General features: G+C 35.2%; 1 long non-coding RNA gene across 1 annotated transcript in view; it reads left to right on the top strand.

The window, feature by feature from the left end:
• Positions 1 to 23,001, top strand: part of LOC146544077 (uncharacterized) — a 104,750-nt gene extending 81,749 nt beyond the window's left edge. The window contains exon 3 of the long non-coding RNA XR_014884145.1: positions 22,105 to 23,001. This is a non-coding gene — a long non-coding RNA (uncharacterized LOC146544077). The remainder of the gene's footprint in view (positions 1 to 22,104) is intronic.
• The last annotated feature ends 648 nt before the right edge of the window (positions 23,002 to 23,649 follow it).

Below are 23,649 nucleotides of genomic sequence, written 5' to 3'. Positions count from 1 at the left end.
TGTACAAGCCAAGGTCAATAAGAAGCATCCTACCCCAAATTTCATTGTTACTGTCACAGATAAAATATTTAACTTTGGGAATGGGAATGATGTACATTCTGTGAAAACAACTTCTTCTTTAATGGTCAACCTGAAGTGATAGCACTTGCCATCCTGTTACTGGAGGATGGGCAGTAAGAAACCAGATGAGGTTCAACAAAAGCAAGTGTAGGGTCTTACACCTAGCGAGGAATAATTGCACGCACCAATGCAGGCTGGGGGATGAGCTGCTGGAGAGGAGCTCTGCAGAGGGGGACCTGGGCGTCCTGGTGGACGACAGGTTGGCCATGAGCCAGCAGTGTGCCCTCGTGGCCAAAAAGGCCAATGGCATTCTGGGGTGCATTAAGAAGAGCGTGTCCAGCAGGTCAAGGGAGGTGATCTTCCCCCTCTACTCTGCCCTGGTAAGGCCTCATCTGGAGTACTGTGTCCAGTTCTGGGCTCCCCAGTACAAAAAAGACAGGAATCTCTTGGAAAGAGTCCAGCGGAGGGCCACAAAGATGGTGAAGGGCCTGGAGCATCTCCCCTGTGAAGAAAGGCTAAGTGAACTGGGTCTGTTTAGCCTTGAGAAAAGACGACTGAGAGGGGACCTGATCCAGGTTTATAAATATCTGAGGTGTGGAGGGCAGAGTGGTGAGGCCAGTCTCTTTTCAGTGGTACATGGAGACAGGACAAGAGGAAATGGACATAAGCTGCAGCATAGGAAGTTTCGCACGAATGTACGTAAGAACTTCTTTACGGTGAGGGTGACGGAGCACTGGAACAGGCTGCCCAGGGAGGTTGTGGAGTCTCCTTCTCTGGAGATATTCAAGTCTCGCCTGGACGCCTACCTGTGCGACCTGGTGTAGGGAACCTGCTTTGGCAAGAGGGTTGGTCTCGATGATCTCTAGAGGTTCCTTCCAACCCCTACAATTCTGTGATTCTGTGATTCTGTGATCAGTTACTGGATCTTGAACATATCGAAGGCAATGAAAAGGTTTGAACAGACGAAAAAAATGGCTATGACTATCATAGTCAAAATCTGTGAGGAAAACAGTTCATAAGGCTAAAAAGTGTATGTTTAGGAGAAGAATGTGCCTTTCTACTCTTCAGCTGCAATCTTGGTTAAATTCAGAAATGATAAAATGATTTAATATTTACAGTGTGGTTACACATGAAATGTATGAATGGTGAAAATATTTTAAATTCTCTTCTGATCTGAATAAGCTTTCCAGTATTATATATGTCCCAAGAGGATGAACTGAACTACAATATTCAATTCCATAATTTAATTTATTCAAAATTTCTTAGAAGAAACACATTTGCATTGAAGCTATGAGTCTATTTTTATTGCCCTGCTAGAGATCGTAGTAAATTGACTTGATAGGGAAACCTCTCCTGTCCCTCTTTTTTATACTAGAAATGGGTTGTTGGTGTTCCATATGTTATGCTCAAAAAATAATACTATAACTATTCAACTTATATAAGTAGACTGACACTTTTCATGTCAATTTCTACCATGCTACAGTTTAGTCTTCTGTTTCAAGGAAGATCAAACATCAAACCTAAAATTACTTTGAAATTAAAGTCTATTTTCATTTCTTCCACTTGTAGTCTGACTGTTCCATCAAAACAATAATGCCGTTTTTGTGGCCATTATGAATAGGCTGTTGTTAGTTGTCCACCAAACACCAGAATCCAACATTTTTCAAACTTCCAGGAAGAATACATATAGCAATATTGAGTTCCTCCTTTTACCTAGTAAAGCTCACTGATAAAATCAGTCACAGAATGTCTAATCTATTGTTCTAAAATTAATTTTCACCTGAAATGCCCAATTGCATAGTTTAGAGCTTAAATCAACAAGAGAAATGTTGTAATAAAATGCAGAGAATGTTTACTGGAGTACACATGTGTACTTATGTACTTATATGTGTATGTTAACTTTATTATTTCCATTATAAATAACAAAAACTTATGCTATGCCTATTTATAATGCTTGCAAAATGTTCAGAGATCCAGCTAATAATACATTAGCACTTAGCCAGCTGGAGAAATGGTGATTGTTGCCAATTACGTACAATTCTTCTGATAAACAATAGTTCCTCCCCCTCTTGAAATATATGGAAATACACTATTGTTATTTTAAGTGCTGCTGTACTCAAATGGCACCTGTACTTGAAGTAACATGGAACGTTACATTCCAAGTGAGAAACAAAGCTCCATGGAACTCCATGTCCTATTGTATTAATCACAAAATCTATGAATCTATTCAAGTCAAAAGAAGGGGGAAAAAAAAAAAGGTAAAGTGGCAGCTACCTTCACTACTTTCATTTGGATCATGTTTACCTGTCACTTGCTTTGCCCATACTACCAAAAGACTGGGCATGCCTATGAAACAATGAAGGTGGTCAAGAGAACACTAGTTTTTTCACTTTTTTTTTTTTTTTTTTTTTGGGGGGGGGGGGGGAGGGAGATGCACATATATATTAATAGAGTAACATGCCACAAAGGCTCCACAAGTTCTATGTTAACTATTTAGACATGCCTCACATTCCTGTTCATTCAGCTTCTTCCATTTTCACCATTTTTTTTTCAAGTTGTTCTTCTATTGTATTTCAATAATGGGAACAACCAAATTTGTTTTTACAAATCTTGAGCTGACAAAAAATGTATTGCTATTAAGATAATCCAAAGTCTTTAATTTTCTGTGTAAATCTGTCCTGTACCAGTGCAGTTTATGAAATATTCAGTTTTATAGCCCATAGAATGGTTCGTTATGGTAAAGCAAAATGCTGCTGCTGTGGTGTATGGCTTTTTACCAAGGAAGTGCCATGCCCTTGTTATTAAATTAAACTCCTACATTTTAACAAGGTATTTAAACATTTTTGTTCAGATGAATAAAGGGATTTTTTTTTCTTTTACTTCTAAATGAAGTAGAAATATGAGCATTTCTTTTCTTTCATTAAGATTTGTTTTGCTTTGAGAACAAGCAATTATTCAAGCCTTCAATTTCTCCATATGTTGTATCCTAAGTACAAAGATTTATGATCATACTGAATTGCAAAACACCACAGTGAACCAATACAAATTCCAGAAAGCTAAAAATCAATGTATTAGCTTATATTCTCCTCAATATTCAATAGGTGAACGAATATCATTACCCAAACCATTTTTTAATATATGTGCAGGCATAATTTTGTTCCAGTATACTGATATTTTAAGACTAAAGCAATGCTCCAATATTATCTGCAAAATCTGATAAAAGTTTGACACAAATTAATTCTCCAGTGCATAGAGACATTAAGATTTTGATTTTGCTTTTTTTTTTGGTGTGTGAATGTATGATTTACTGATGTCTTCTTAGTGTAGACTCAGGTTCTATCTGATATTTGATTTTCTCTGTATCCAAGAAAACCCTTCTGAGTATTTTCTCTGTATTCAAAGGTATGGTCTGCTGAGTATATAAACAGTATGCTAACTGCAATTGGCATATTAAATCAGTATGTCAGCATTGATTTCTCCATCCTCTATGACTAAGCCAAAAAATGCTGAATAGTCTTGATGTATTGTAACATTATAACTTTCTCCAAAAAGAAAATAAACAACAACAAAAGTAAGTTTTATCAAAGCCAATGAACAAAATTAGAGCTAGATTTGCATGCAAAAATAAAAGTCTGCTATAGTCAATATTCAGATATTTTTATCTGGGATAAGGCTTATTAAGGCTTTCCCATAAACGTTGCTTGCAAAAAAATGCTGGAATGATCTCCAAGATAGGCTACTTAGTTTGACTTGTACTCTTGTTTCTATTTTAATTCAAATTTAAGTGGTAAATATTCACTAATTACTCTCTGGGTAAATAATTAGGAAGTCATGGTCTATTTTGCTAAAGCGAAGTTCATCCTGCAGCACTTTCAAATCACAATCTAGACAGGTCTATCTTGATTAAATGACCTATTTCTGTATCACTTTAGAAGTAGAAGTTTCAGAAATGTGTAGATTAAATATATATGGAGGAAACAGAAGCAGCAGGGCCTCAGATATTACAGCACCTCCATTTTGCCTTTTCTGATGGAAGTTTGGTGATATTCCTGTTTAATCTTGCCCACACGCATTGTCCCCTCTACTGACTCCCATCATGCGAGTTCAAGATCATTTTTTCCATGGTCTTACTTGTGTCAGGGCATTTTAGGATGTTATGCATGCCAGGGTCTGGGGAGCTGGTGTCTGTAGGGTACATCTGCCCTGAGTAGGGAGGCCATGGCCAGTTAGGACACAGTCTGACAAGAAGGTTTCCCAAAAGACAGGCATCTTGGGGGCATTAGGGAAAGCCCCATTTCCAGTTATCAAGGTCCTCCTAGAGACAAGGGTGAATTGAGTTTGGGCAGGTCCTGCAGTTGAGCCTGGCTCTCCAGCACCAATGGCTGGCAGGGCAGAGTGATGGAGGGCTGGAGACCAGCCCTTCTTGCAGCATCATCAGGAAATGGGACTGAAATGGGATACCCGCTCCTGGATAGATTGGAGAAGGCCCCAAAGAACTGTCTGATATTGAGGAATATTTTAAAGAACTTCATAAATGCTTATAACAGCCGTATAAGAAGAAAAAAAAAGTCATAGCTGCATTGTGGGAAATTTAATAAAATGATTTATTCATCAAAAATTTTACTTTAAAAATACAAGTAAGATTCAACGTTGATTAAAGAACAGGATAAAGTTTAATACTTTTAATGCCAGACTAAATCAATAAGAGATTCACATCTAGAACACTGCATTATTTTTATTTGCAATCTTTCTTAAAAGATCAGGAACAAGTGACATTATTAAACACATGATGAAGAATGGAAGAACAGATTGCTCAATTTAAAAAAGAAATCAACAAAAGGAAAAGATGTTAGTGGCAAAATTAGTGTAACTAACAGTTATTATCACGGATAACAGGAACATCTGTAAAAGATGTAAGATTGAATTGAAAAACCATCTAGCTATGCTTTAGGGCATACCTAAGATAATAAGCAAGAGGTAGCAGGAAGCAAGTTCTTCTATTTTCTAAATTATCTTGTAAATTTGTAGCATGGAACTGATTACAATCAGTTATGATCTATGTATATATGTTAGCAGAGTGATCTAACTGAAAGTTACATATCACCTTAGTGATGTAGGTCAACAGATAGGTAACAGATCACGAAGTGTCTGAAGATCTATTATATATATTATTGGATAGCATCTACTTTTCTTCAATCAAGTTTTAGTTTGAAATAGGAGAAGATAAGTGAAAGACAGAGAGGAGAGGAGAGGAGAGAGGAGAGGAGAGGAGAGGAGAGGAGAGGAGAGGAGAGGAGAGGAGAGGAGAGGAGAGGAGAGGAGAGGAGAGGAGAGGAGAGGAGAGGAGAGGAGAGGAGAGGAGAGGAGAGGAGAGGAGAGGAGAGGAGAGGAGAGGAGAGGAGAGGAGAGGAGAGGAGAGGAGAGGAGAGGAGAGGGAGAGGAGAGGAGAGGAGAGGAGAGGAGAGGAGAGGAGAGGAGAGGAGAGGAGAGGAGAGGAGAGGAGAGGAGAGGAGAGGAGAGGAGAGGAGAGGAGAGGAGAGGAGAGGAGAGGAGAGGAGAGGAGAGGAGAGGAGAGGAGAGGAGAGGAGAGGAGAGGAGAGGAGAGGAGAGGAGAGGAGAGGAGAGGAGAGGAGAGGAGAGGATTATGTACAGTCTGTCTATTTCAAAAATAAATAGGAATTCCAATGAAAATGATCTGTAACTTTTCAGAGCAAACATAGAATCATAGAATAATGGAATCATAAAATGGCCTGGGTTGAAAAGGATCTCAAACATCATCTAGTTTCAACACCCGTGCCATGGGCAGGGTTGTCAACCACTAGGCCAGGCTGCCCAGAGCCGCATCCAGCCTTGAACATCAATTCAATTTTTCAAATGTAAATGATGTCTTTGCTCTTATCTTTTTGGTTTCTAGTTAATCAAAAGTAGGAGTAGCATATTTCATGTGTTGTGTGTACTTCCAACTCTAACAAGAAAATAAACATGAAGTCACAAGGAACTGAGTTCCTAAATGTTTTTTTCTGTTTGATTTTTTATTCAATAAACAGCTTAACAGATCATTGGTACATATTCTTTAACCTCTTAGACATTAACCTACTTATCTTTTTACTCCTACAAAATGTTTGACAATTATAGGATAATTATTATATTTTTTTGAGATATTGACAGGAGCCAAAAATCTCATTTCAAGTCTCAAACTAAACTGCTGATAATATTGTTGCTACAGAGTAAGAATCAATAAATATTTTCATTTACTATGCATTGTGAGTTTCTTATAAAATAATGTGATTCAGGATATAGTTTGTATAGCAATCTTATTACACATAAATGTTAAATGTACTGCAATTTATATGAATAAAAAAAGCACTTCAGATTATTTTTCTCACCACTGAAATTGCTCTATAGAGCTAGTGCCTTATTTAATGGATATATTTCTCTAGTCTCGTTAAAATCAGTTTCATTGACCAACTGCTACAATAAAAGAGCGATATTTTATCTTTATCAGGATAATTTACAAATGTTTACCTTATCCCTTGCCTGTATTGAAGTTAACAGTTAAAATTACTGGAAAGGGAATTATAAATTGAGTAGTAATGTCAGTGAGGATCTGATTCTAATCAAAATAATGTAGATTCTTTCATCTTCAAGGATCTCAAAGTAACATATGCTCTTTATATATTTACAACTTGGCAGCGCAGTTCCTATCTAAGTCTGTGTCAATATCTTCTTTGAAGTCAAAAAGTGCACTGCCTGTCTTCAAGATTCCAAAAGCATTAAATGTGGGAAAGGGAGAAGTGAGCAAGGAAGTCTAGATATGAGATGTGCTTGCAGCAGGAGGGTGAGAACTTCATCATGAGAAATATTGTCTGGACTAAGAAGTCTATTACAGAGCCTTAAGAAAGGATTTAAGAGAAAGGTAAGCACGAGGTAATCCTCTATTTGCTGAACTCTTACAGTTCATGGGAATCAGTAACAAATGCCTTCCTGATCCAAAGACTTTGCCTACCTTCTTGCATTAGTATCTATTAATGGATGTGTTCACCATTTAAATATATTCATTTTTTAATATATTATACTAATCTCTATAATAATCTGTAGCAACAAGTTCCACTGTGAAGTATGAAAAAGGTATTTTTGTTTTCTTTTTGTGTTTACCTTGCAGAATCAAATCTGGAGAAAATAACGCACATGCTAGTATGAAAATTCACTATGAATGTATCTGTGCACCTTAACTTTATATTGTACATGATCTTTCTAATCTTTGTATTATTTGAAGCAAATAGAACCTGAACATGAACTGATGATATCTGTTAATGTAGCTTCTGCTATGAATATTGCAAAGAAGGAATTCTGCCTCAGTATACAAAATTTTCAGGTAAAACTGGAAAAAGACAAACTATGCTTGGGGCATTTGTGCTAGAAGAGTTTATTTTCCTAACAAACAATTTAGAATAGTGATTTATGCAAGTCTGAAGTGAGTGAGATTAAGTAAATTAGATAATATGAAATAGTATGGCAGTTCATTGACTTTGACAACATAATTTAGCCTCTCAGTTCACCGATGAGAAAGGTTTTTGCTATTGTATTGTAGAAGCAAATATCTTTTTAGTTAACGATGTCCTGGTTACAGATCACAGGCACATCCACAACGTCTGTCTTTATTTGTCACAGTTCTTAACTCTGTATCCCAGTGGACATTCCTAACAGTTGTGGAAGGAAATAAAAAGATAGACTAAGCTCTTAGTTTCCTCTCTTGTTAGGGATGGCAGAGTCCTTTCTTCTATTCAAGCAGTTAAATTCTGTCCCAATGGATGGAGGTGTCAGAAAAGATTGAAAATCTGACTCTCCTTTTAATTTTTTAAATCTCTCCTTCTGGTATAAATCAGAAATAAATTCACTAAAGAATTTTGAAACGATAATCTCACCATCTGTGTATACATATCTGGTTTTGTTGGCTCAAACCTTGAATTTTTTTAATACTATCCTTGAACAAAATACTCAATTCTGTACTACTCAGTAAACAGATCTGTTTCTTTGTATTTGTATGCAAGATGGTAACAATTCTATAGTAATCTGTATTTGTAGTAGATATAGAATCCTTCAAACTGGTAAAAATTTAGGAACATGTGTACTACGATAAATGCTATAATAAATAGCAGACATACTTCTCAATTTTAACAAAAGGAGTGGCATAGAAAAAAAGTTACTTAATTACCAATTAAGATTTCTGTAAATTCCTCTTAATTTTTTCTAATAATACCAAATATGCTAGCTAATCATAAACTTACTTCTCAGTAAATAAAAATAAAAAATAAAAATAAAAATAAGAAGCATTTGGAATGATGATATTTGGCTGTACTTTTATCTTTATAGCCTTTTTAATACAAATTTGAGGTTAACATGAATGACTCCAGCCTACAGGTGTAGCTCTAATACAGTATGTGGTTTATGCTGAGCCATTAGAGCTATTAAACTATATTAAATAGTGTAATAATATGAACTGTGCCTTCTACATTGTTGAAATGTTTCTTTCTTAACAATTTCATTGTGGAATTCTGTATGATTTATTACCGTGCAGCTCAGTAATTTCAGTATTGCGTGTTTTACCTTGATTGGGCTACTCACAAGTCTTTGAATGAATTTCAGTTCAATTAGCAGTTGTCTTCGGCTGAGCATGTTCATCTGAACAATGGAAGCACCCACTACCACTCTATCATGCTGTTATATGAATAGATAGTTTATTTCAGTTGCATGTTTTAATGGATAACTCTGGCAAAATATATAAATATATATTAGAATACTTGTAACTGTTCAGGTGTTCTTTTTCAGCTATGTTTGTTTGTTTTTAAGAGAAGACATGACTGATAGGAAGATCATGGGGTTGCAGAGGGAGTTTAAGCAGAAAAACTGATTTGAAATATTCCCCCTAAGAAGCTTAGCAGAGAAGTGGTAGCATCAAAGTGAGATTTTCCCAAGCTTCAGTTCAGAATCTCTCTTCACTATTGTAGCCGTTGTTTTCAGTGGTTTATCTTACCCCTTATTTAACTGAGTTTTATGTTAAAGTTGAAGAGTAATAAACATTCTATAGAACATTTAGTCTTTCACTGGGAACTTTAATATTGGTCATTCTTTCTGAAGTATTGTTGAATGTCTCAGATAAACTACTGAGAGACAACAGTATGTTATACCTGACTAATGGAAAATCTTTTCATCTATAAAGGTCATGGCACTTTCTTTTTCTGTTGAATAAAGCTTCATGTCCGGGTCTAGTAACAATGTAGCTGATATGTTCTTACTTTATCAGAAAATTATTGCATTACAAAATTGGAAAATCTTCAGGTCCTTTCTTTTCAGAACGGCACTGCACTGAGAAGTAAGAGGGCAAAATGATGCTGAGCAAATCTGCATTCAGTGCAGAGCATAAAATGCCACATTCAAGATTTTTTCTTGAAAAATATAGACTCAGTTTTGCTGTATATCTTAGGCTATCTTCCTAAACTTTTGTTTTCAGACTGTACATTGTCAATTTCATTGAGACCACAAAGGCAAATTGTCCTCTCTATGTCTAATCCATCACTTGAATTATTTTGATCTTTCACTTAAAGACAGGAATGCTAAGGACTGTGTTTTCAAGGTTTACATGCCATGGAAAGAGAAAGAGCTATGCTTTATTAACATCATCTGTTAATCAAGAGGGAATTTCCCCTTATTTTGTAACTTGCAGGGTACCTGAAGGGTTAGGTTCTTACAATACTGTTGTTTTGGTTGATTTTGGTAATTCTTTCTCATGGAAATACTCTGACACTCTAAGTGTATGACATTTCATTCCATGTCTTAAAGATAAAAATAGTTAAGCATAGTATTAAAAGAAAAGCAAAATGCCATCCAAAAGAGTTTGCCAGCAGTCAGTTATGTCAGGCTTTTTCTTAAAAAAGAATATCTAGTGTGGTTCCATACAAGGAATGTAGCAGTTCTTTTCTACTTCACCTTCTGTAGATGTTTCAGGTGCACCATACAGAGTGATGTTAACTAATTGAGAGAACGTACGATTTAAGAAAGAATTGTAAGACAAATGGAAAACCAATCAAAAAGACAGTTGCACTAGGATTGTTAGAAACATCAGACTGAAGGATAAATATTAACCAAGTTACTCAAGGATCAGGTTTTGATTTCTTTAATTATCTTCTCATAGATATTAAAAGCATTCTGAGAAAACACAGTGGTGTTACGAACTGGAAGCAGTGTTAGTATTAGAGAGAACTGAGACTCAGTATGCAGAGCATGGATGACAACCCTGGAGACTCATATATTTGGCAGAATTTTATGTTACTTCATATATGCTGAATATAGATGAGGAGGAGGATGGGTTAATGACAAGATGTACAAAGGCAAATGACAAAGGCAAATGCAGAATAATTTCTAGGATGATTTCAGGAAGATTTTAAGGCATCTTTAGTGTATAATAACTATTTTATTTTGAGGTTGGATACAGAAAAATGTTAATGTCAATTTTAAAGGACTTTGTGGCAGTTCACCTAAATTACTCATTTTCTGTTTTGAGATGCATATTTAAGAATAGTTCCATCTCTGAGAGATGTAGTTATGGCCTATTTATAGAATACCATTTAATCACAGGTGAAAAACTTGTACAAACTAATTAATAAAGCCTGACCTACTTAATTGTATAAGGAAAACCAAAAAGTGTGGCATCTTGCTGTTTTTTACAGAGGATGATAAAGGAAGAATTCAAGTTGCTGATATAACAGTACGTGGCAATAAGTGTGGCGATGTTTTAAGTTCAAAACTTGAAGATCCGTGATAACAGTTTGCCACCTGTATCTCATAAGCCACATGCAAGTAACAAGAAGTTCAAGTGCGGCTTTCTGCTGGATCCATAACACAGGAGCTACAACAAGGATGTTATCGTGTAGTGGCTGCTTAATACTCCAAATCTTTAATTATCCATTCCAATATGGCATTAGGAAACAATGGATCCAGCATAGCAGTGATCCTACTGTTTCCAGCAAAGCTTCAACTCCTTAACTGTAGCTGCGTTTCTCTGGACTATGAACAGACTCAGAATATTAAAATAGACTCGGGAATATGAATAAAATAATTAAATAAGTGATGAATAGATAATATAATACATGACAAAAGGAATTGATAATAACACATAAAGGGGCATTTTCTAAATTTGGACAACAGAATGAGTTAAACTTTCTATATATTATCTGCTGTCTATATATTTATTATTATTATTTTCTTGCTTCCTATTCCTTCTTACACTAATAACTAAGCTAAATGACAACTGCTGAATAATCAAATCTGTTGTTGAAAGTATCTGACTGAAAACCCTTGTTCATGAAATAAGCATTCTGGAGAATATAGTGGACTATATACCTAACTTTTAAATGGCTAAACATAACCCTAACCTTGTCTGACTATCAGAGATGTATAGATTTTGAAATAGCAAAAGAAATAATGTAGGGGAAAAATAGATGGGAAAAATTATAATTTAATCTATTATAATTTAAAATTATAAATTTAATTTTAGTTTTCTAAAACAATTTCTATCTTTTTTTTTTTTTCAATATAGTCTAATGTTTAGGCTATTTTTTCTATTTTTCCTGAGTACAGGGGAGCACTGGATTAAGCTGTTGTTTTCTACGCTTCAGAAATAAAAAGAAATCAAGTTAACAACAAAGTAGTTAATATCTGAAAGCAAATACTCAGACTTGTAATAAGCAACCTAAAGGCTATAAAAATGGTAAAAAGCTTTATAAAACAAACAAAAAAGAATTCATCATTTTAATGTGTTCTGATCTGAGGCATCTGAGCACTAACTCAAAGACCTATACAGTCTTGATCTCACTGTGCTGTAGACAACCAAGTCCATGATAAATTTTCATATGTTTCAAATAATTTTAGCTCCCCATTCAGATGTTAATGGGTTTAACTTCCTTCATCAGTTGGAAATGTTGCCCATTCTCCTCCTTAGGTAAGTACTTTTTATAATAGCCTGGCCTCATGATCCACAGCCAATCCACCAAAAGCCATTACTCATTTCAGGGTATACTGTAGGAATATAGTTGGGATCAGGCAGAATCCGCTGTAAAGCTAGGCCTACTGCCCTTCTTATTTTCTACTTATTGCACCTGGTGAGATGGATGGACAAGAAGAACACAGGTCAGGTCTGGTATAGGACTAGGTTCTTACATCAAACTAGAATTTCGTTAATGAGATAGGGACATCCGTTATTTCTATGTCTGCCAGTGTATGTGTAGGCCAAATGTTACTAGTCACTATAAGATTTGTAAGTCTTTTTTTCTTTTATCTTTTAAATGTAGCATAGCACACATTCTAGACAAAGATTCAGTGCCTATAAACCCAGCAGTAAAGAAAACAAGAAGTAGGAAAAGTACTGTTCTTAGAGTTACCATTTTCCCCTTATTTTTAGCCTTACTGTCAAATCTGGCAAATTTACCTTGAAGTAAATGTCTTTAATACCTGCACAAACTACAATAAATACCAGAGAAATGTCATTGGAGAACAAGGAAAAGCACATGTGCCAACTATTTCATTTGCTCCCCATCCACTCTTCATAAATGAAAAAAAAAGCTAATACCTTGAAAGCTTATAAACTAAATGTCTGTATCCCATTGATTCTATTCAGTAGCAAAGTGAATGAGGTAAAGCAAGGATTCGAATGTAAAGCAGTTGAAATACCTTTTGACATCTACTTCACAGTTTATTTTCCAATGCTTTGAAAGTAACTGGTTCTTCAATGCCATTAGTGCTGTTTAGATGAAGGGACATTGCAACGGCAGATGGAATTCTCTGATGAAAAATACAATGCAATGAACACAGGAAGGAATAATTTGAAATGCTTAACATATTATTAGATTGTAAATTAACTCCAAGCAGTTACTCAAGGAAAAAATAAAGTGACAATCTCAGTGGAAATTTCTGACCAATATGCTGTAGGTTCTAAAAATGGGAGTACACTGATGGTGTATCAGAAATGAAATTCAAAATAATTGAATTGTATTACTCCTGGTCACCATGGTATTTGAGAATCACCCATGCAATGCCATAAATACTAAGAAATATATGTGATATAAAATGTAGTTTCTCGTGTTTTATAAATTGCTTTATTTTCAGATGTTTGCATGTGTGTGTGGCTGTGTGAAAAAGAGAGAGAGTACTTATGGCCATGTTGACTATATTTCTCTTACGGTTATTCTATATTAAGACAAAGGATAAAAACATCAATCTTATATCAATCTTTGGTTCGTATTCCAACATTTTATTTGATGTTTATAAAATTTTATTTAATGTTTATAAAAGAAAGAAATAGTTCATTTGGGCAGCAAAACAGTTGCAAGAAACAACCTGATTACCTACATTTTACCTGAAGAAATTCAATAATAGTATAATGATAGATCTAGAGCAGCTGCCACTGTCAAAATATATTAGATCTAAAAATGCAAAACCAAAAAATTCAATTTATGTTTATTTATAACTCAATTGATTTGGCTTTTCTTACTATTTCTCAACATAAAAGAATTACTCATTTTATGCTTTGTGTCTGCTTATGTTCCTGAAGGTTTCCTGCCAATTGTATCTCATTGACTTTAACAACGTAACTCCTGATGTATAGAAATATAACTAGCATTCACAATAATTCTTTTTAAATTCAAATGACATGAGTATTCTTAATTAAAATGAGCTAGGGAAACAGCAGCTGTAACTATTTTACAATGAAAAATGCTAATGGGAAATTAGTGATTCTGAATGTCCACTAGAATTTTCTTTTCTGACTGATGCAAGTGAATAAATTCTGATGATATTGAGAGACTTACATCTTCAAAAGGCAAAACCAATTTGTTTTTCATTTTTATTCAAGAAGGTTCTTTTATTCCTTTGATTAATTTTATATGACGCTGTACTAGTCCACATTACTCACAAAAGAAAAAGAAAAAAAGAAAAGAAAAGAGAAGAAAAGAGAAGAAAAGAGAAGAAAAGAGAAGAAAAAAAAGAAAAGAAAAGAAAAGAAAAGAAAAAAGAAAAGAAAAGAAAAGAAAAGAAAAGAAAAGAAAAGAAAAGAAAAGAAAAGAAAAGAAAAGAAAAGAAAAAGAAAAGAAAAGAAAAGAAAAGAAAAGAAAAGAAAAAGAAAAGAAAAGAAAAGAAAAGAAAAAAAAAAAAAAAAGAAAAGAGGAAAGGCAAGGGAAGGCAAGGGAAGGCAAGGCAAGGGAAGGGAAGGCAAGGGAAGGCAAGGCAAGGGAAGGGAAGGCAAGGGAAGGGAAGGGAAGGGAAGGGAAGGGAAGGGAAGGGAAGGGAAGGGAAGGGAAGGGAAGGGAAAAGGGAAAGGGAAAAGGGAAAGGGAAAAGGGAAAAGGGAAAAGGGAAAAGGGAAAAGGGAAGGGAAAGGGAAGGGAAGGGAAAGGGAAGTGAAAGGGAAAAGGAAAGGGAAGGGAAAGGGAAGGGAAAGGGAAAAGGGAAGGGAAAAGGGAAGGGAAGGGAAAAGGGAAAAGGGAAGGGAAAAGGAAAGGGAAAGGGAAAAGGGAAAAGGGAAGGGAAAGGGAAAGGAAAGGGAAGGGAAAGAAAAGGGAAAGAAAAGGGAAAGGAAAGGGAAAGGAAAGGAAAGGAAAAGGAAAAGAAATTCAGGTGGAAGGGAACTACAAAATTTTTTTAGTCCAGTTGCCTGCCCTTCAGAGATAATTAAAAGTTAAAGCAAATGTCTTTTGGGGTATACTGGGTCTTTTTTGGTATACTGACAGGTATGGTTTATCAAACTCCTCTCTAGTAAGCCCATTCCAGTGTCTGACAACCCTCAGACTTAAATTTTCTCAATCCCATGTGTTTTATCATTGATTACTAGAAGAGATCAGCAACTCCCTCACTAGTTCCCCCCTCAGGAAGTTCCAGAGTACAATGAGGTCACCCCTGGACTTTCTTAAACTGGGCAACCCCAGTGGCCTCAGTTTCTTCTGCCTTCCAGCCCTTTTACCAGCTTATTTGAACTCTGAATACACTGAAAATTTCTAACATTTTTTTATACTGAAGAGCCCAGAACCATGCACAATATGAAGTCTCACTGGCACTAGGTATAGCAGGAAAATCACCTCTTTGATTGGATGGCTATGCTCTGTTTAATGTGTCCCAAAAAGTGACATTCCCTCCTGTCTGATAATTACTGTTTGAAATAAGTGCATTATCTGGACCTAAAACAAAATAAAAATTGTTCTTTTGGTAATTTAGACTTGAGGGTGAAGAAGTGGGATGTTCTAAGTTGAAATAGCACCAATTTCCACCATGAAAAGCACTATCTATATAGGTTGATTCATAGATTATATATACAAAATAAACTGGGATTTGGTGGATGCATTATTTTGTGGATAAGACTGCATCCAGAGAGTTGCAGTCAACAATATGATGGCCAGGTAGAGACCAGTGATGAGTAGTATCTGGTTGAAGTGTTTTTACTGGAACTGGTATTGTTTAATATGTTTATTAACAGCAAAGACATTTAGATTCAGTACATTCTCAGCAAGTTTTCAGATGACATTAAGCTGAGTGTTGGAACTATTATGAGAGAAGAGCAGACATCCAGAGAGATCTTGACAGGCTTGAGAAGTGGGCCCTCATGAAAATCATTAAATTCAATAAGGTTAATTGCACTGTCCTGGACATGGGTCAGGACAACCTTCCATAGCAACTCAGACTAAAGGATAAATGGATTGAGAGCAGCCCTGAGGAGAAAGACTTGGAGATATTGGCCTATGCTGTGTACTTGCAATCAAGAAAGCCACCTGTATCTTGGGTTGCATCAAAAGAAGCATAATCTGTAGGGTGAGGAAAGTGATTGTCACCCTCTTTGCCCTCATTAAGGCCCCACCTGGAGTACTGAATCCAGATTTGGAGACTCCAGAATAAGAAAGACATGGCTCTTCTGGAGTGGGTCCAGAGAAGACATGAAGATGGCCAGAGGACTGGAGCACCTCTCCTATGAAGAAAGGCTGAAGGAATCAGTCTCGTTCAGCCTGGGGAAGAGAAAGATGTTAAAGAATGCACATAAGAAAGATGAGTAGGGACTGTTTATCAGAAACAGTGGTAACAGAAAAAGGGATAACAATTTTAAACTGAAATGGGTGTACTTAGATTAGATATTAGGAAGAAATTCTTTACTCAGAGGGTGATGAGTCACTGACACAGGTTGTCCAGAGAAACTGTGAATGCTCCATCCCTGAAAGTGTTCAAGATGTGGTTGGATGAGTTTCCATGCAACCTGTTCCAATAAGTTATGTCCCTACTCACAGCACATGGGCTGAATGAGATGGTTTCAAAGGTCCCAAAACCAATCCCAAACCCAAACCCCTTCATAGTTCTATGAAAATACCAAAAGATGTAAATTACACATTGATTGCTTTTTTGACTTTAAAGACTAAAAGGAACTGAATATCTATAAATTATCAAGACAAGGAGACAAAAGAAAACGTAAATGGGAGAGTACAATTCAGATATAGTATGTATATGCATCTCTGGGAGATATCCAGTGACACGTTTGTTGTATCTCACAATGAGAGATGCATTCATTTTAAGAATGACTTGGGTTTCTGGAGCTACTTATATTATCTATGTAGGAAAACAATCTCTATGGAGATATTATTGTCAAAGCATACTCTGCCACCCCTCCCTTTTCCCCCTTGCTTTAAATAATGTGACCTAGATTTGAGTTTAATAGAATGAAGGTAGAGAAGAAGAATTAAATAGCAATATGGATGTAGAAATTAAAGGGTCATTCTAGGTTTTCAGTTATGTTCATAATAGTAAATAAAATACACTCTTAACAGTTCTTTGATTCTGAAAAGGAATTATCCATGACTATTTCATTTATATCTCTTACTCTCCAAAATAGATTGTGTGTTAGGATAGGTATCCATTTGATAAAAACTCTACAAATATCTTAAGAATTATTTGGAAGAGTGCTAGTAGGTTATATTCCTGACTGTGCCGTGAATCAGATTTACATTGTAGGCAATTGAAAAAAAAAAAAAAACAGCAAAAATGACAAAAGTGTTAGAACTTACTGGGTGAGATAAGGACAGTTTACCGGGAAAGAAAACAAAAAGCAAAAAAAAAAAAAAAAAATCAAGGAAAATAATAATAATAAAATCATGCACAATGCATTTGTTTGCTGCTAGTCAACAGATGCCCAGAAAGCCCCTGAGCAATGACAGCCCACACAGAACACTTCCTCCAGTTTTATTGCTGAGCATGGCATTCTGTGATATGTGATACCCCTCTGACCAATTTGGGTCAGCTGTCCTAGCAGTGTCCCCTCCCAGCTTCTTCTTCACCCTTTGCTGGCAGGGCAGTATAAGAAGCTGAAAAGTCTTTATATCAGTGTAAGCACTGCTCAGCAATAGTTAAACCATCAGTGTATTATCACCATTAAACCTAAAATATAGCATGATACCTGCTACTGGGAAGAAAAATAGCTCTATCATTGTCAAAACGAGGACACCTTTATAAATTAATTGAAATGTCTTGGAACTACTTACTTTTTTTTCCTATTACTGGGAAGCTACTCTAGAAGTTTTCCTCTTTAGTCACTAAAAATCTTTGTTTAATTTTTGTTACAAATTTATTCATAGCTAGATTACATCCTTTTGTTCTCGTTAACAATGCTACACAATAATAAACTAGAGCATATTCCATTTTATTAAACCCCTAATTTATGTAAAGTAAAAGCAAGATCACCAAGAATGCTGATAACAAGTTCAGAATCATTGAATGTTCAACTAAGATTGCTTCCAACATTTCCTGAAAATTAGCTTAGTAATAGTTAATGGTATGCTTTATATCATTATGATCAAGTAGAGTTTGTTATTGAATCCTGTGGTTTTTGTCTAGGCCTCTGGACCCTAAAGACATAACGAAGAATGAGAAAGCTATGTTAACTATTTACTATAGAAATCTCTCTTGCTAATCAATTCATACAATAGTTTTATAATAAATTATCATTATGTTTTATTATGAATTTATTCATACTGAAAATTATTGACAATTAGAGTTCATAGGATTTCTAAGGATTTAAATGTAATAGATCTGAGTGACTGTGTGTTAGTCATCTGACTATTCCAGTTACCTTCAAGAGGATGTTGCTGTGATTAAGAATCACTCTGGGTGCAGAATCTTGTTCAGTCCAACTTTGATGAGAATTTACTGATGAGAACCTTAAACAGGTATGAAAAATGTACAAACTATCAGCCTGTAAATAAACTGCCAATCCAAAGAAATCATGTTTTAGTCCTGTAGCTTTTCCTTCCTGAAATATTGTACAGTTATTCACTGGTCAGCATCTGCTGAAAATAGTGGATTTGGGTACAACTTCTAGCTGTTCCATCCTCTACAATACTACAAACAAGGATGAATATTCATACATATTCACGCAGACAAATAATCTCAGCTTGCCCTCTGGGTTAAGCTGAGCAACTTTAATATAAGACTGAAATTTAACAGCTACTTTTGTGTGAGATAGAATCTTATTTCAAAAGGTGTTACTCTCATAACGACAGTAAACAAATCTTTACACAATTATTGAAATTGAAATTCAGTTAAAATTGAAAACAGTTTCAACTGTCATTATGTGCATGCAAGCATAGACTTCACAGATGCAAACTAGGGAAATTTTGATGTAAGTGAAAAGAGTATATTTTCAAATCCAGTTTTCTCATCCAAAAGAACTGATGTTAGTTTTGTTTCAATTTTATCATTTTAATATAAAAATAGGACAAACAATGAAAGAGAAACCTGATCAATTTTTTGCTTTGTTTTGTTTTCTTTTCTTTTAGTGGATGCTAAAGAGCTGTGTACTTCAATTTCTTACGTGAAAGGAGAATATAGCAATGACTTACTTAATATTTTCAATGTTCTGATATTTTGAAAAAAAAGAAACAAATAAAAAATTTAAAATTACTAAAATAATCATCCATATTTAGCATTTAAGCATATTTCAGTTTTATCATAATGCAATTTTTTGGGGAATTTTGAAAATTCTTATGATTCTAATGATTTTGAGAATTCAGTTCTTGCTTATTACTGGTGAAAATAGCTAATTGTGGTGACTGTGTTGAAAAACAGTATTTTGTAGCTGAGAATTGCTTTTTTAAATAGCATTATTGTGATCTTTGCATCTGTTGTAGTTTCGGTGGATATAAAAAGGGAGTATTACTTTCAGAGTGACCTATGAAGTAAGTGAAGATCTAGTCAATAAGCACAGTGCAGTCCAGGGCGCAATTCATCTCCTAGGCAAACAGCCATCAAAAAAAAGGTCAGATTAATCACATTCCTATAGCTTTTATTTCTTTCTTTTAACTACTAAGAGAGATTTAGGTCACTGACTGTGGTGTTAACATCTGCATTATGGCTGTTGAAAGACAGGTAAGAAAAAATCCAGACAATGCTTTCTGAATAAATTAACTTACCATTCGGTGTCCTGTTGGGGAAAAAAAAAAAAACAACTAGATAAATATTCACCCATCTGATAGAGAACTACTACTCTTTAATTGTCACAAAACTGCTATTTGTCTGCCTTTCGGAGAATAGAGACTTTTTTTCTTACCATGGACATCACAGACATGCTGGGAAGAAATTTGTGCTTGACCTTACTCTAGGACAGTTCTGATTATCAGTGTATTTTATGGGTATGATGAACTCAACGTTCATGCTTGTGGATTTGATGAACTCAAGCAGTTGAGTGATATGATAAAGCTAATCAAGATTCAAGTCCAGAGAGAAGCTTACTTCTCAGGTACTCAACCTCTCGACCTTGAGGGGGAAATCTGTGCTGTACAAAAATGAAAAGTTAAAAACTTTTATGTGAGTAGTCAGTGAAAAAGATGATTTCTAGGGCTACTGAGCACTAAAAACTATAGGTCTCTGGTCTATATCAGAAAAATGCACAGAAACAAACTAATATGTTTTTAAAAATCAGTATAATCTGTTTCCACAAACATTGAAATTCCCTGATCATATGGATATTGTCTGACATGATTACAAAACATGGTCAAGATTGCTTGCTTCCTTTAATTATGTAGTTCCCACATGAGTTCTTTTACATAAAATCTTAATTCTCCACTTCATCTACTCTGATATTTCTCTCTAGATGTCTCTTTCAAGAGATCTTCATTTAATATTTTTCAGAGGCAAAATATTTTCAGTTTCTATATTGAATCTTAGTTAATTAATCTCTTGGAAGCGTAGAAGAAATTCTGGGAAATTGGAAGGAGTAGAGGATAATGGTTCTCCTGACCAGATCAAGCAACACAGCTCATTTATAGGGAGCACTAGAAAAGTAAAAAAGAGCTTGGAGAAAGTAAATGAACTAAGTATTGTTGCCAGCATGGAAAATCAGTACATTAAAGACTGTTTTGGTACATGCAAATAGGTTGATCTCACTGTTATATATTGTTGTATATCAGTCTCAATAATTTTAAGGCCACAAATACATTTCTGAATGAACCTCAAATATACTTTACTGTTACATGGAAGCTCCATGATCTTACTATGCTTCTTTTGAAAACCATCCTATCATTCAATATATGTAAAATATACATCCAAAACATTCTTTTTAAGCAGCGTGAGCACAGAAACCTGATTGGAAGTGTCAATCTGCCCTGGATAACAAAAAAGGCATCTGGAATACTTCTCAAGTATTTTGTGATTTTTTGACTTTATCTTTCTCACCTTGACTCCATTTCATTTTTATCCAGTCAAATCCTCCTCCTACTCTTCAGACATAATTTGTCCCTGTCAGTTTTATTGTCTGCCACTCACTCACTGAGGTCATACTTATTGTATTTTTACACTGATTAAATTTTGAGGGCATCTTACAAACACCTCAAGGTGCTTTTTATCAGTAAAAATCTGACAGACCAATGATAGCAATACACAGTAGGCACCACCAGAATTAAGGAAACATTTCAAAAATGTAAACTGCAAGTGATGGTACTCTAGGATTCAAAAATGAAAACTATTTAGACATATTGGAGAGGTGTGTTTATGTATATTGCGAGGGGGATGTTTGTTTCTCTTAAAGCCATTTTCTTTTTTTGAAGTGTGCCTCTTTTTGCAGTGAGGTCAGTAGATCTGACTTATGATGTGTTTTCACAGGTAGCAACGCTTGCTGCGGTAAAGGTGTCTGATCCAAATTATATGTTCCAGTTTCAACGTGCCCAAACGCAATTCTTATTTTATTTTATCAGAGTTTTGCTCAGAATTCTTTGCCATAACACTTTGTTGTCTTTTGAACTTAAATTAAATCATAACTGCTTATATGACGGAAAAAAAAAAGAAAGAAAGAAAAGAAAGCCATATAAAACATAACTACTATAAAGAAACTGCATTGCTACTCTTTGGGATTTAAATCAACAATTTTGTCCAATTTGTTTAGGCACTGAAATGGCAGTGTACCTCTCATAAGAAAGAACTAAACATAAAATGATGCTAGCATGTAAGAGATGAAAGGAAATACTAGTCAATTATCTATACACATGTAGTTTAGGATCTGGTAGCCTTCAAAGGGAGGACTTTCTCTTGGATCTGCCTTATAGCATTGTGCCACTACTACATATCTTATTAACGTTAATGCACTGATTTTTTTTCCGACATCTTTCATTCAAGGACTTGAGAATTTCATTTTTAATATTAAAAATAAACTTCACTGCATCCTCAGTGTGAGGTAGATGTTGGAGGTAGTTGCCCAGGAATATATAGTGGCCAAGTCTTCCTCTGGCTCTGAGCTAGGATGCCACATTTTCAGCAGCATAAGATACGACTCACACGAGAATCATTTCTTCAGGTTGAGAAGAACTCAAGATGGATTTCTGAGAGTCTTGTCCTTGCTGAGACTTGCTTAAATGGCAAGTCTATTTCTAGGAGGAAATTATTATTTTTGAGACTATTTTATGTTTAAGAACTTATCTTTATTCAGCTTAAATAAGTTTTAATCTGCCTCTCTTCTCCGTCTGAATTCCCATAGTAGAAGAACTAGTGAAAGGAAGAGAGAAGAGGAAGCTGGAGATGAGAAAATAAGTGGAGAAGTGAGATAAATACTGCGAGATGAGACGAAGACAATAAAAGAATATTTCCTCCCTGAATGATCAGTACCTTATCTATGCCTAGGACATGACAACAAACCAGCTGAAAAATACTTGTTTCCGCCAAACTGGCTTTGAACAGAACAGAGTTTCAGAGCATGTTATCAATTTTTTCCCTTAATAATTCACTTCGTTCATCTTCTGCAAATGACTGTTTGTCCATTATTCTACAGAGATTTGGTTTTTCACTTGCTCTATTTTTCTTTTTTTCTTGAAAATATCAGCTGACTTACTTCCTCACAATATCAAAGAAGGCATATTTGAGCTGTTATTGTGAGAACAAGATGAAGACATTGCTTCAGATTTGTAAAGCCATATTCCAGCGTGGTTTATGTCTCAGCCTACAAGAGATAGCTGCTCATTACACCTGGGCCAGAGTTTGAATGCCATGTTTTGGTCTCAAGATCTTTTTAAAAAAAAGAAGTCAAGAAGTGAAGCAGTTTGCTCCAAGAGATTGGGATTTGTCCATCCTTGTTGGAGCAGAAAAATGAGGGCACCAGCTGGAATGGTGCCAAAGGAGACTGTACACAAAATAAACACAAATATCCCACTAAATGAACAGAGAAAGTAAACAAGAAGAGGAGATAAAGGAACAGAGAAGCACATTAACAATCCTTTTAGCCAACAGAGTCCTCCAGTATTTCCTGTGAAGGACAAGGATTTGGAAGATTGCATTCATTGCAATGCAATGAAATCTTTCTCTTCTACCTATCACTCTAGTTCTGCTGGTGAAATCACAGCCAGCTGAAACCATGTGCTTTCAATGATCAGATGTCATTAGCAGGTAAGTCACTGAGAAGCCCAGGGTATTACCCTGCTGATGCTGTAAATTTCTATCAGTTATCTACGTTCAGTATGCAGTGGATTAGAGCCCACACTGTCTTCATTGTGTAAATCCAAGATAGCTTCTCAGAAGGAAAACTGCACAGAAAATACAGGAGGCAGAAAAGTAGTTACTGTAAAAACAGAGTAGCCGTTTCCAATATTAAAAGTCTTCATGCAACTCATTTTATATGTGTATCTCAGAAGAATTTAAGGGGAATGAAAGCATTGCATCAGAGTTATTTTTCTACCGTCATCAAAAGTCATTATATCATTTTTATGAGAAATGGGGAAACTGAAGTAGAAATCAGAAAACAGCAGGTTAATGGCTACACTAATTGACTGCAAACAATCAGAAATTACTTTATATAGACTGTCTAAATTGATATAGATATCAATTTAGTTACTTCTATGTTGTTCTATTTTCTATTCTGAAAATTTTTGTTTTATTTTTAATATTGTAGTACAGAAGTTCCTTACATAGAAACTGTAGTTCTTGCTGTTAGCGACTACATCTTTGTATTTAATTATTTCTACACAGAGTTGTGATAAATATTTTTTTTTTCATGCCTGAATAGTTATTATATCTAATGGTTACATCGTTT

Source organism: Meleagris gallopavo, chromosome 6 (genome assembly GCF_905368555.1).
Source record: "Meleagris gallopavo chromosome 6, MGAL_WU_HG_1.1, whole genome shotgun sequence".
In the NCBI taxonomy this organism is placed as follows: Eukaryota; Metazoa; Chordata; class Aves; order Galliformes; family Phasianidae; genus Meleagris; species Meleagris gallopavo.
This window is presented reverse-complemented; position numbering and strand designations above follow the sequence as displayed.